Source organism: Talpa occidentalis, unplaced genomic scaffold, assembly GCF_014898055.3.
Source record: "Talpa occidentalis isolate TD23 unplaced genomic scaffold, MPIMG_talOcc4v2.1 talOcc4.10, whole genome shotgun sequence".
NCBI lineage: Eukaryota > Metazoa > Chordata > Mammalia > Eulipotyphla > Talpidae > Talpa > Talpa occidentalis.
This window is the reverse complement of record NW_023600993.1, coordinates 14415357-14422766: the sequence shown is the minus strand read 5'-3', so window position 1 is coordinate 14422766 and position 7410 is coordinate 14415357. Positions and strand designations below refer to the sequence as shown.

General features: G+C 38.5%; 1 long non-coding RNA gene across 4 annotated transcripts; it reads left to right on the top strand.

The window, feature by feature from the left end:
* Positions 1 to 480: 480 nt before the first annotated feature.
* Positions 481 to 5571, top strand: LOC119257146 (uncharacterized). 4 transcript variants are annotated; one of them, XR_008550285.1, is made up of 4 exons: positions 481 to 637; positions 1422 to 1625; positions 2223 to 2311; positions 3869 to 5571. It is a non-coding gene; the product is annotated as an uncharacterized LOC119257146 (long non-coding RNA). The 4 variants fall into 4 exon arrangements; XR_005127969.2 differs by lacking the exon at positions 1422 to 1625 and having other exon boundaries at positions 486 to 637; XR_005127968.2 differs by lacking the exon at positions 481 to 637 and having other exon boundaries at positions 1390 to 1625.
* The last annotated feature ends 1839 nt before the right edge of the window (positions 5572 to 7410 follow it).

Sequence of the window (7410 nt, the reverse complement as noted above, 5' to 3'; positions counted from 1 at the left end):
TCAGTACAAGAAATAAGCAGTTATTTTTTGACTGCCTCTAGGAGTTGGGGAGGGTATAGAAATGAGCTGAATCAAAGGCCAGATTCCCTGTTCTCATCCTTAACTTACTAAGATATAATTTAGCTCCTGCCCATAAGATACCATGAGATACTATACTAGTGACTTCTGATAATCTAAAAAAATCCATCATTGTCTATCAGAAGAACTGACTTACTCTGGAGACGTTTTTACCAGGATATTCACACCACCCCATTTCATGACCAACCTTAGAACAGCTCCACCTTTCCCAACATGGTTACCTGGAAGATGATACCCTAGAGAATGTTCTTAGTAATTCCCTAAAGTTATGTAAAATACAGCTAGTGGGTTTAATTAGAATTACCTCGAAGAAAAGTCTCATTTTCCCTACCAACAAGAATCATAAAGTGGGGTCATTAATGTTAGAATTTTAAACACAGAAGAATCCCATGCCATCTGGAACATTCTGTGTAGACAGCATTGTTCTTTGAAGAAACTGCTTGACCTAGAACCACTGGGGACTCCGCAAGTCCCTTCCATGCCACATTAATAAGCAGGAGATATATAATCAAAATGAAAACAAGGAGAGACTCATGAGGGAAAATAATGTCATAAAAAGGTACCGAAATTTGGACAGAAGGTTTTGTTCAAGAGAGAAGAGAAACTGTGTGTTGGAGAATGGAGATTTTTATAGTCTTAATTTAAGCCTCTATAAAGTTTCTTTTCCAAGAACTAAATGAACCCTATCCTTTTCCCCCAGTAGCTCTCTATTCAAGCCCACGCTTGGTAGAAAGTGCTAACTAACCTCAGGGTCCTGATGTACTGATATGTTGTATGATTGTAGGGTGTGCCTCAAGTAATTTTCTACAAATGCTAAAGTATGGAAATGTGGAGCTGGTTGATTTTACACACACACACACACACACACACACACACACACACACACACGGGCATATTCAAAGTCATTGAAAGAATTAAGTCTAGGCAGAATTACATCTACAACTTAGGGTCTATATAACCCAGCATAGGCCACAACCAGAAGGATATTCCAGTCTGTATCACTCTCCCTGGGTATCACATCAAGAAAAGATTAGAAATATTGACCTAGTTCTAAAAGATGTCAGGTACCCTCTCCCAGATCCCTATCCTAAGTACAGTAAATTGACTCTTCCTACAGTAGAGAACAATCGTTCATACATTCAATGAAATATCACAAACCAGCCCAGTTAATACCAATGAAGACTGAGTGTGAAGCATAGAAAAAATTAATATCAGTGAGATAAACTCCAAAAACTTAGCTTTTAATTCGCATAACAGTCCAAAGCTGGAATTTAGCTGATCTTCCATTCTAGTCTAAGATTCCAAGTTCCTTCCATCTTGTGGTTTCATTGTCTTAATACAAGGTCCTAAAGGAGAAGAAAGAGAAAAAGGCACACCCATCCTTAACCACATCAGCCCAGAAGTAGTTACTGTTTCCATACCATCGGGACTTCCATTCTATTCACAAGAACGAATCACATGGCCACATCAAATGCAAGATGACCTGAAAATATAGATCCTGACCAGCAACCATGAAAAAAAACTGCACCCTGTGTATGAAGACACAGGTAAAGGGGAGGCTTTCTCCATGGGGGAGCCTTTCTCTACCACATGGGAAGAGAGTTCACTGAACACTGAAGAAGGAGGTGAAGCCAGATGCTCCTTTTCATGACTCTTCTGAAAGTTATAGATCACGATGCAGTGTTAGTCAATCAGAAGGACCCAACTGAGATTTTTAATCTGGAACTGGCAGATCAAGGAAAAGGAACAGGGGAGAATGACTTCTGGATACAGTGGCATTATGTACAATGCAGCGGCAGCAGCCAGGGTCTTTTGCTGGTGACGGCAGCTGTGGACTGTGGCACCCCACACTCAACTATCCTCTCCCAATGATGAGTCTTAGAGTCATTAGGACTTCTTGAATGCTGTTAGTATCTGCCTACTTAAAAAGCATAGTTCTTCAGCACTTCCAGAAATTCTAGGAAATATCCTATTTTCTATTAATAAGTTTCTTTTCTTCTCACATCACTAAGATTCGGTTTCTGTTGTTTGCATCCCACAACTCCGATTGATAGAATCATCCGTGATGTTGTTCTGGATGGTAGTGGTGTTGGGGAGATGGGCGATTTAAATAATGATATTGATGTTATTGGGCATTTCTTCAGATGGCAGTGAGTGAAAATTCACTGAAGAAGCTCCAAAATCATTTCAAGAAATTGGCAGCATCAAAGGAGCAAGTGCCACGTCTTCCGAGGTGACTACATTGAGGGAGGTGATACTCCTTGGATAGATATGTAAAGGGGGGCACTTGGTGATTATTTTTGAGCCCTATGTGGCATAAAATGATGGAAGATTTAGCTGGCACAAATATGACATATTAGGTTAATGATTTTAGAACGCTCAGTAAATGTAATCCACATATGTATAAGTGGCTTTATAGGTATTCCTATTCCTCTCGCTTTTATATAAAATTAGGCTGATGTGTGTCAAGCTAGAATGTTCCTAATATTTTCATTTTTACCCATCGTGTAATAGATGATTACTCTTCTGACAATGAGATAAAGTGTCATCTGTTCCATGAAACTTTCTCCCCATTTTACCCTTTTTTTGTTGTTTAGAACACCCCTGACATTCTGCAATTTTTCTAAACATATACTTAATGGTTAGGAGGTTTCAGGCTGTGTTTGAAATCCATCTCCACGTTCACCCACTGTGTGACACTGGGCAAGTCATTTATCTTTACTGACTTTAGATTTCTCCTCCAACCAGGAAAAGATTGAGAACATGTTGGCGGGGAGCATACATAGTTAGATGTCAGTTATGATCAAGGTTTAGCTTTGTTTTTGTTTGAAGTTTATGCAAGTGCTGCTTACATATTTTAAATAATTAACCAACTATATAACTAAATTGAACTGAGATAAACAAAGACCAATTATAAGAATATATATGAACTAAAGATTTTGCTTTATCCATCCAGTTGTGTGCCCAAATTCTTACTTCTCCAAAAGCAAAATGCTTGCAAGCCAATGTAAAATGATACCAAATAACTGAGTTAAGTCAGTGACCTCTTTTCTGGGAAATACTGAAGAATCAATGGGTTAGAAAGTGAGTTCCTGTTTCTACTCTTTCTGCTGATGTTTATTAATAGTCCATTTCCTATCCTAGATCTAAAGAGATCAAATGAGCACAAAGGTAGTGACTTCACATATGCCTGCTCAGTTCAGAAATGCATCATCCATTGCAAAACAAACATCATTTAGAAGCTTCAATTTACTATTTGAAATGGAAATAGAAGGGATGGTGTTAATTGAAGTATCTGAGTTGTCATTTTATGAATATTTTAGTTCCATTATAAATTACTCACTTGTTCAGATATGTCAGCTTTGTTCTTCTCCCCACCCTTCCATGTCCTAAAACATCTCTATTCTAGTAAATAATTAAAGGGTTATCAGAAAAAGTCAAAAGGAATTTGACATCAGAATATCTCATGATGGATAGTGTTAAAGTTAGGCACCAATAACAAGTGTCTCTTAATTATAGCTAAAGGAATCACCTGCCAGTCTCTCTCAGAAAAGACTGTCACCTCTCCACTTGTGATGTCATGGTATGGTCAGAACTTCCTGGTCATAATTTTCATATGACAGAGGGGACTCAACAAAATTTTGCATGAAAGGCCACTTGCTTAGACGGAGTCTTCTGACATCTACCCTCAAATGTCATCAAGTCCTGTTCCAAATACCAGGCTACTAATAAAGAGGTGCAGATACTAACCCTGCTAATCCTAATTTACCACTTCAATATTGCCTCCTAGGTCACCTGATCTTAAACAAGCAAGCAAGAAACTATAAGAATATTCCAGATGTCAACAAAAATAACAAAGGACAAGGGAAGACAGAGGAAATATTTTAGCCAAATGCAAAAAAAAAAAAAAAAAATGATAAGAGCAAAACCAATGAAAGTTAAGAGAACTCAATGGAAAGCTGTCTTGTGAGTTCACAACTGTGTGTTAACATTAATGAAGCAGACAAGTTGTGTCAATTCTTATATGCAACTATAAGACCACAGACAGGTTGAATTATTTGGCTAAGGGATATTTCTTAATAAAATGTCTGTTGGTTTGGTTGTGGTGTTATTGAAAAGTAACCTGGGCAATAGTTGTACAATGGGCTCAATATAAGCCCATTGTTTGCCAAATAATTTAATAACTTATCTTTAGAGCCAGGTTACCAGAGAGACAGTGAAAACAATAGTGAAGGTCAAACTTTTTTTTTAAACTTTATCAATAACCAGTATAAAAAGACAAACCAAACAGTATTGTCCTGTCTCATGGAAACCCCCTAAGAATAAAATGAATCACAGTCAGAACTGTTTATTGAACGTACAGCCACAACTCTGAACAACTCATCGCTTTGAATTAAAACACCTTTTTTCTAGATCTCAAGTATATTAACTCAGTAAAGAATTCAAAAAATTTTAATCCATGGGCAAATTGATAGGAGCCTGAGGGAGGATGGGAACTTGGGTGTCCCTTTGGGGCTTGCTGTGTCGCCTCGGCAGGAGAAAAGGTATCAGGGTGCAAAACTGAGGACCACAACATAGGTTTGCCCCTCGAATCTGGGAGTTGCTGCCATACCGCAGGGGCTTCCTGCACAGGGAGTGCCTGCACAGTTCCAGGTCAAGGAGAATGACAGAGGATCCCTGCACTCTGACACATCAACAGAGTAGAGGCCCCAAAGCCTACCTGCCAGGTGCAGAAGGGGTCAAAGGTCACCATTCCAGAAAAAGCATGAGATCGCAGGTCAAAAACCTGAAACCTAGAGAATCTATTTCCTCACTACCCTCAGAACATAGTCTCTCCCCTATATCCATCTGTTCTGTTGGGGGGCAGAGGGGAATGATTTGGGGTGTAAAAAATGAAGAATGTGAAAAGACCAAGTTACTTAAAAAGAATTTCCAGATGAACGGTTGAAGATTAGTTCCCAAAACTGATGAGGGCTTTTGGAGAAGATCTAATAAGTGAGGGGGAAATGTTTTTTTAAAAAATCTGCATTTCCTTTGCTCTCAAGATGAAAGTCAGTGTGAGAACTTTTGTGATGTCATTTCCTTTGCCCTTTTCTACTCCATCAATTTTGAAAGCAAATCTCCATTGCCTTAAAATGAAGGAAAGCAGGGTGCCCCATACCCACTGTCTGAGACAACCACAGGGGATTCTCCTTCTGCTTAAGTTCAAAACTTCTTCCACAGTTTCTTTACATTATTTTTCATATTTTCAATTTGCATTTGGTTTGGACATTTCAACATTTGTTGAAATGACTAAACATGTTTTTAAATACTGTCTTCTTGGCCCTATTCACACCAGCACCATTGGGACCAGCACCTTTTCTGCTGACATTTGAAAGCAGTAAGATAGCTCCAAGACTGAAAAAAAGCGTTTTTCCTGTAATCTTGAAAAGTTTAGTTGCCAAGGAGACAGAAGCCTTAGCGACCAGGTAAGAAGCCCTTGGCCATATATACAAAAAAAAAAAAAAAAAAAAAAAAAATTCACTGAAGGGGCAGGAATGAAAGGAGTGCCTGGAGAGAAACATGGGTGTCCCCGCATCTTGTACCAAAGTCAGTTTTACTCTGTCATTAGAGGAAATTCAAACCTGCTCTTCTCAAGATGGAATCGTTTATGGAAAACATTGCAATTTAAGCTCCACACCGCCATGACTTGTGACGACCAGATTATAATACAAAACACCGCCTTGATTTATGACAATCAGATTATGATATAAATATCCTCAGAAAAGCTGCTTTCTAGAAAAGAATGGACTCAAGAGCACACACCCTACTTTCAAGGAAGGCCAAAAAGCAATCTCTGTAGAGTCACCGGGGAAGATGTCAAGAGACTATAATCCTGGGGTTTTCTAAATATATTGATCAACTCTTACTTGTACATACTGAGTGGCTTTTGCTTGCACATGTTCTTTTTACCCCATAGTCAAAGAGTTAGAGTTATGTGACCCTTGTCCTTCCCCAGAATGTACCACAAACTAGTCTCAGCTGACTTTTCTTTTTGGCATAAGAGAGAGAGAGAAAAAAAGAGCTGAGAAAAGATGAACTATCAGGCAATCTCAACACAAAATCGATGCATACCTTCCTATAGGGTGAGTAAAACTGGAACTTTTAGTTTACACATTCTAACACATGGCAGTGACATAGGTAAAATTTTGCATATTCTAACAGGTTGCTTCCTTTATCAACCACTAACCAGACCCTACTGCTTCACCATGTAGGCTGAGCTTAGAAAAACATCAAAATTGGGGTAGAAGTGACTCTTCATCTTGTCTGGTCTGCCTAAAATGCTCTCTCCCAAGATAATGAGTACGTTGAATTTTAAAAAGTTAAAATAAAATAGTAGCTGACGAGAAAGGGGATTCTACCTCTTGGCCATATATGCATCTAACTTGAGGCTAGAAACAGTTATCTCTATAAAATATGAACTTTTGTCCATTTATTTCTTTTGGACTTCAATTTTCTTAGATGATTAGCAAAGAATCATTCTGAAAATCTGGCTCATGAGGAGATTTGAGGTCATGAAACTATACTTATCAGAAGAAAATGAATTATACAATTTGAGCAAAATTTATTGAATACTAATTTTAGTCTCTTTTTAAGGCAAAAATTCTTCCACATTTCAGAGGCATGCCATTATTTTTAAATCAAATGTTAAGCAGTCGATATGCAGTTGATATAATATATATTTTCTTTATCTGCATTGCCCTGTCTTCTTTATTTAAGTAACATTCCAAAGAGACATGGCTTGGGAAGAACCAAGATAACGCAGTGGTTTTCCTGAAAATTCTGTGCTCTCAAGAGAATTATGAATATAGCAGACACAGAGAAAACTTTGCATTTTTTTTCCTAGCAAGAATGATTGAAGCAGTAGCGGGGAGTAAGATTATAAATGTAGTGAACACAATAAACAATCAAGTAATTAATGAGTGAGTGATAACTATAGATAGTGAATTTTTTTCTTCCATATAATTCCTACATATTCTATGAAAGGTTGTTTTGAAAACTTTGAAATGGGTTCTCTTTTTTTCCCTTTTACCCTGTGCCATTAACCTGGAAACATATCAATAAACTTTTTCCAGTAAGAAAGTAAGTTACTGGGGCCTCCCCGGTGGCACAGAGGGTTGAGCGCAGCATTGTGAAGCTCTCCGCAGCCTCTCCAGTGCCGGTTCAATCCCCACCGGCTGCGGAGCAACCCACATGGTGCAGCAGACCTCTCCTGTCTCGCCTGCTGCTCCCCTCAGCAGTGTATTTTGGTCATTCTGCCTGTTCTGTTCCCCGCTCTGTCTCTGGTGAATC